Source organism: Mytilus californianus, unplaced genomic scaffold (genome assembly GCF_021869535.1).
Source record: "Mytilus californianus isolate M0D057914Y unplaced genomic scaffold, xbMytCali1.0.p SCAF_10, whole genome shotgun sequence".
Classification (NCBI taxonomy): domain Eukaryota; kingdom Metazoa; phylum Mollusca; class Bivalvia; order Mytilida; family Mytilidae; genus Mytilus; species Mytilus californianus.
Window position 1 is genome coordinate 14,100,323 of NW_026262582.1, and position 7,660 is coordinate 14,107,982.

Consider the following 7,660-nt stretch of genomic DNA (forward strand, 5'->3'; position numbering starts at 1 on the left):
TTTGGTTTTTTGTTTCTGTTGTTCCGTTGTTTTCCTCTTATAGTTGATATGTTTCCCTCGGTTTTAATTTGTAACCCGGATTTGTTTTCTTTCAATCGATTTATGACTTTCGAACAGCGGTATACTACTGTTGCCTTTATTTACGATAATTATTGAAAGTATATTTTATTTGGAACAGGCATACGCCTATTGGCCGTTTAAGAATAAGCTAAAGAATTGTGGGTAATGATAGTGTTCGTATGCCAAAAATGAATTGAACATCACGTAATTGGTTAAATTTCCATTGTCTAGGTCGTTTCGGTACCCTGTATCCTATAGAAGTTTTGATAGGTTGCTGTCTCATTGACTGATATCCAATATTTCCATGTTTTCCAAGTCATTTGTTGTATTTGAGACGCTGTTTTGTGGCTTTAAAGTTTATTCAAGTCTTTACACTGAAGACTCTATATGTTGTCAATATGCTAATTATAGTTCTACAAAAGACATTATAAATATTGGCAATTCAATAACTCAACCCTTTAATGTATGTTCCATATAAACTAGCTTGGCTTGATGAATCTTTGCAATATTTGGCCTAATTGAGGAATGTACTGTTAGAAGATTCAAGGTTAAGTTCTTAAAAAACTAAACCTCACTGCTTTATCTTGATTAATGAATAACCTTTTTCATACTTCTAACCAATGTCAATATTATAAATAACAAATGATACATGTATGATAAAAAAAATAAACAATAAATACCACATAAAATTTGAAAAAACAAAGCAAAATCGACTCTTAAAATACGGCAAAAATGCCATTCTGATTATTTAAGTGATATTGTCATTAAGTACGTTTAAAATAACGGTAGTACAGTATACACCATATTCCCTTACAGAATGTTTATATTAAGGGAATATAGTTGTCCTTCCTGTCGCATTGTTTACATCATAATGTTTTGTAGCAGATTAAACTTGAGAGTAAAATATATTTGTATTACTCGATTTATTTCACTTGACTGGGCGGAGTTTAACCGGTTCGCTTATCATAGACCAGTCCATCTGTAGATAGGTGTTTTGTGATGTACTCATCAATGAAGTGTCCAGTTATGGCCATTGATCCGGTTAAAATGTGTACACACTATATGTGTATTCGCAAAGTAAATAGTGAGACACAGCCGTTGATTTTCTTGTAAAACGGAGTTTAAATACATGATATAATTGTCACATTTGGAAATTGAAGATATTAAAGTATAACTATGGCAATGGCAGTTGCAAAATATACATATGTCGTGATTCTATAACGTTTTGATATAGCTTTTTTCTTCCTTTTCTTTCGAATGATTGTTTTTGTTAGGGTTGGGGTGACAGGGGGATAAGTTGCAAATGGTACTATTTTTTATTACCTTCATGGAACAACAAGAAAAATTGTATTCAAAGATTTTACTTGATGTATATTAAATGTAACAAAAAGAAATTAAAATTTTGAAGTAACAAATGCAAAAAAAATAACCAGCACAATTATCAGAATAACTTCCGATTTAAACCAGGTTTTTATGCTATAAGTTTAAAACTATTCTATTCTTCCAATAAAATACACTCAGTTCTTGTGTATATCCGTTTGGTGACACTGATAGGTGATTAGAAATCAATTATAATTATAACGGCAATCATCCTTATCACACACATCTTCAAATAGACTGTCCTAATGAAAATTAAAATGTAAGATCCGCCAGATCAGTTGAAATAACATTGGTAATAGTTGTCAATATTGACGGGTATAAGACGGACAACATTTTTCCGGCAAGTGTTGAATTTGGTAGAAGAGACTAAAGTAAAGGCAATGTTATAACCCAAAGTACTTGCAATGTACCTGTATCAGTTTAATATAGTAATCACAACTGTATTTTATATCTTACGGTTTTATAAAAAAAGTCACCTCCCCGTCTTCTCAAGAATAAACATACATGGTGGCCTTCTGCTGTTGTCTGTTCTGTGGTCGGGTTGTTGTCTCTTTGACACATTCCCCATTTCCATTCTCAATTTTATTCATATTCGGACAGACTGAGAGATAGGTGTGTCTAGATTAGAAACCCGACGACCAAACACGCTCAACATACAAAGATACAGATTGAATATTTATGAGCTCCTTTTTTGGGGGCAATCTTGAGAGTTCCCAACCTAAGAGAAAAAGGAGGGGGGGTCCAACCAATCAAATGCATTGATCGTTCAAATAAAAGGAAAACCAACCCCTGGCTCCTTTGTTCCGCTACTGGGCAATCTAGGGGGTTGGGTTTGTTTCAGATCAAAGATCACTGCTTTCAAATAGAGACATATGACTGGGATCAGATGTTTTACCTTCAAGCAAAGGAGTATTTGAAGGATTATTTTGTATTCAAAATAGATGCTTGATATTTTTTGCGCTATTGGAATTTCCTAAAATGTGTTTTTTTTAATATCTTGAAACAATTTGTAGTGAACACTATTAGTAATTTCTTATGTTCATGTTTTTCAAAGAATGATCAATTTCTATTGTTATGAATAACAATGAACTGAGTTTTCGGGATGTAGAAGCAGGGGTTTCCAGAAACCCCGCTTGTCACACCCTGTTATAACAATTCATTGTTATTCGGAACAATAGATCTATTCAATTGACACTTGTTTCAGAAATAGAAACTATATTGTATTTATATGAAGTATAACAATAGAACTGGGGTGTGATACTAGTATTGTCATTAATATTTTATCGCGCAGCATTACATACAGTGATGTCTCAAGATATGAACCAGGTAATTACAGTTCTTTTTTTATGAATATACATTTAAGAAAAAAAATCTTGTATCTAATATTTATAGATAATTTTATTAGACTACGTAGTTAAATTTATTTTAACTGTCTTGACGCGAGACTACTTTCTACATGACGTTTTATATGCTGTGGATTCATTTATTTTCGTGTGTACCAATTTTCGTGGATTGAAGAAAACTTGCATTTTCGTGGATAATTGAATTCGTGGTTTTGCCAAAGTCAACATATAAAACTATACGAAATTTGTTATTCGTTGAACATTTAATACCGTGGTTCATCTGTAACAACAAATTCCACGAATATTGGCAATCTCCGGGGCAGAGTTCATATCCGTTCCGTACATGCTCCGCAATACTACACTAATATGTAGTGTTACGAAGTATTGAACGGAACGGATATGATCTCTGCGCCGGAGATTGGAAAATTGGTATCCCACCAATTATAATAATTCCACAGTAGCCTCTTGTTTGTTGTCCTCTATATGTCATTTTGTATTTAATGTGTTTATTGGTGATTGCTATCTCACTGATGTAGGCCTAAATATCTCGCTCTTTTTAAATTCGGAATTGGGGTCCTGAAGTTACGAGTTTCCTCTTAGGCAAAAAAAAAAATATGTGGGTTTCCTATTACATCTTTGAAAAAATAGGGTAGGTAGGTAGGGATTTTTTTTTATTTTACCTTTTTTTTACATTGAGTCTATGGGAGGGACATTCTGACTTTAACAGTGTTTATTGAAAAATGACTAAAAAACTTCAGGGCAGGCTATTTTTGAGCTTAAAAAATAGGGAGGGTAGAGTAATAGAAAACACATATCTTTTTTTATTTGGCCTTATGTATGTTGCTGTAGAAAATCAAATTCAAAAACATAACAAATGCAAAACTGTTTAAAAGAAAGTATTGCTCGTAGTTATGAACGAAAATAATGTTAGTATCCTACTGTAATAAGAGAATAGGATGATACTATCCAGTTAGTTGTTATATGATATGTATGGGGTTCCAGTTGTTTCTCTGCAGACTCTCAACAGAAGAATGTTGTTGCCGATTTAGAGGCAGGCCAGGATCGACTGACACCTATAAGTTTCAAAATTCAATCTTTGACGTCTCAAAGCTGAATTTTAACTTCTATAGCAATCATGTATTTGATGTTATGCCAACATCACTTTCTTTGTCAGCATAAAATTAGAAATTACCAAATATGGTTATTGTCCGAAATAAGGTCAAAATGTTGTATAAGTAAAATTAAATGTCCCATATATAATAGAGAGGTCACTTTGACAATGGTGACAATAAATAATCTTTAATTGATCGGAGAACTGTTTGCAGTAACCCGAGGTAAACAATTGTGATAAACAAAATCATTACCTTTCTTATTAACATGAAATTTAATAAATAATTGTAACGTCATCTATGTCCACAATGTATGTCAAATATTTGTCACACTACTCCTCGTATTCTTTACCTACAACACACCGTATACTATTTGCAAATGCTGTGTCATTTACCGGACCGAGAGAGGAAAACAGTTCCAGATTTTATAGGCCATAATAACCGCTGCTGAATTTTTAAAAATAGATTTGTCCAAGTATAGAGTGTGTCTCCTCTTAGATCTTTTCTTGGTCAGTTCTAAAGAGTGCGGAGAAATTTGGACGTTTACAATGTGATTCATCGCACACAGAGAAAAAGAGAATACAATTATCGATTACTTGATCCCTTAAATTACAAAAATTAAATTTCGAACACGCAGCGAACATTGTTTCATCAGTTCATTCTCTACAATTTAATTATTTTTACTGTGATGTACGTTTAGTGAAATTTAGGTCACTGGAATTACTTCTGTATAATCCAGAAAAGGCAGACTTCAAATACAAAACACTGATCCTTCAAGTTTAAAAACCTCAAGCTGCACACAAATAGTGCATGCATGGATAAAAATTGCATATTTTCATGTTCCTGTAAGTAAACAAAGAAATTTGTAAAAGGTCTGTAAGAAACCAAATTAAGCCAATCCTAAAAGTTGATGAATATTCCCTATTCATGTGACACCTTCTCCTTGAAACCACATTAGAAATAGAAACCAGAACTCGTAACATCTCTAGAAGATTGAAATTTACCCATTGTTTATCATAAAACGAGTATAATTAAGCTAAATATAGATGTAGATGTAATGAATTAGGCTATTTTCTCAATTGAATTGTTTCACATTTTTCATGTCCGGGCCTTCTATAGGCGACTAAATGGTGCATGTTTTCTCATTGTTGAAGGCCATCGGGTTACATATAATTGCTTACATTGACTTCAATTCAATTTTGGTGGATAGTTATTTCAATGGCAACCATAACACATTCCCTCATTTTCATATTATAAGTATGAAATATGTGTAGCTGAACTAAATACCATTCAATTAGGTAATAAGTTAATACTTCGAAAGTTTAATAGTTTATTTCAAATCAGAAGCAATACAGCTTATAGGTATATCATAAATATATACATGTGTATCATAACAGAACATTTTAAATACAATCGGAGGCAAGACTACATATTATAAATCATTCAGAAGATTGTCATGAAAATTTTATATCTGTAGCGTATTTTAAATATTTTCCTAAATTAGACAATTTCAGACTCAAATGCATTCCTTGTTGACAATAATTGAACTGATTTAAAAACAGATGCATTTGTATAATAATACCTTTAAATATACAATTTTCCTATATTGTCATATTTTGGACATTTTAAAATAAAATGAAACTCATCCTTGATATCACCCTGGTTACATTTAAAATTATCAAATAGCTTTAGTGTAAATTAAATATTTCGTCTCTTACCTATGTGGAGACGATGGAGGTGTTCTTAAATAATGCACTATGTAATGTTAAATGACATGAATAAGAATTCATTCTAAAATGTTTGAAATTTCTTTTCGAAAGTAATATAAAACATGGTCAAATTTGGCTTGTGAAAACTATTATATGATTTTTGTTTATCAAAGTAAAGAAATGTATTTGTCAATTGTCATTCAAACACCATTTTCGGAGACAGCCTCGGACAATTTACTTTTTACATAATTATAACGTCGCAATGACGTCATGGATATCACGTCATTGCTTCAAAATGCATTCCAATGACCGATGGTCAACAATGTTATAAACCATTTATCATTTAGTGTATTATTGGTTGCAATGTTTTGATTTATATTGCAATATTGATAAACGACATATTTGTCGCCTTGGCATCAAACCCCAAAACGACCTATATGTCGCTTTGGCACTCAACACTCAACTACATATATGTCGCATTGGCATTAAGAGAGTTCAACATTCATTTCAGACTTAAAATATTACATATTACAAGATTTCATAAATAAATGATTTACATGTATTATTTCTAAACGTCACAAGCATGCTACACTTTTAAAAAGTGTATTTATAGATTATCGTTGGTCATCTGAACCAGATTGATTTTCTCGCTTGAGCCGGCACGGCGAAAGTGAAAAAAGCAATCGAGTTGAGATAACCAATGATAATCTGTTTATAGCTATTTTACCTATGGCGACGTTGTTCATTTCATTGACAACCGCACGTGTCCTCTTAGTATCTAGCGATAAATTTTCATATCACTCTACTGTGCTGAGAATGGAAATTATCAGTCAGTAAGATCAAAAGGCAATTTCATAAAATAGCGATAACATGTGTGAATAGAAGATACGCTTGAGGATTACATTTTTTTCAAATATGACTGTTAGAAGATAAAATAAAAATAAGAAAAATGAGGAAAAAAATCCTGAAGATTCTTTTATAAACTCTACTTTTAGATGAGTTGCCTCCCCTTTATACGCAAAAAAATAATTAAAAAATGTTTGCTTTTGTAAAAATATCAGTAATTTTAATTTAGGATCACAGGAATTTGTGAATTCGAATGAAAATTATTGTTAGTAAATTGTAAAAAAACATCGAAATTAACTGACCTTATAAAAAATCTAGACCTGTTGTGTTTAGATATCTTACAATACAATTTGGCGAAAAACACCCTTTACTACAGTTAAAATAAGCAGCTTCCCAAGATGACGATATCAAATACTCGTTGGAGAAAATGGCGGATAGCTGTCACAAAGTAGTGAATAATATCTGTGATGCATGTTTGTTGTTGTTGTTGATTAAAAAGCAGTCATCAACGGTTCAGTTTATTAGATTTGATTAAATGTTGGAAAACCGCTAAAAAAACGCACAATCTTTTTGCAATTGATGTGCCATAAGGATATGATATATATGTTTTAGTACAGTTCATGAAAAATGTTTTGCTGATCACATTAAAGTTATATACATTTATGAAATTTCTTTTTTAATAGACAAATCATTCATGAAGTAATTATGAGATGCAATGAATTGCAAAAAAGAATATAAGTCAATTTGTCATCTCAGCCGATCACACATGGACACTTTTGCTATCTTACGTGTTGCTTAAAAAGATTTGTGCTAAAATTCAGCCTAAATAAAAAAAATATATATATAAAATAATAATTAAGTCATATCAACTTTCTAGTGGTTATAATGTTAAGGACATTATTAAACCAATGCATGAAATTGAGAATGGAAATGGGGAATGTGTCAAAAAGACAACAACCCGACCATAGAGCCGAAGGCCACCAATGGGTCTTCAATGCAGCGAGAAACTCCCGCACCCGGATGCATATACATTTAATTAAGTCCTCTGTGCACGCGAATTTGAATCATTATTAGCACATCCAAATACAGAATCGTGTAATTTTTGCATGTCAACTTGTAAACATGCTGGTGTAATCGTCACTAGGTCAAAATTAAACGCAAGTTCATTTCCCGTTATCAAACTATACATCATCAGTTGATGAACCCGTTCAAG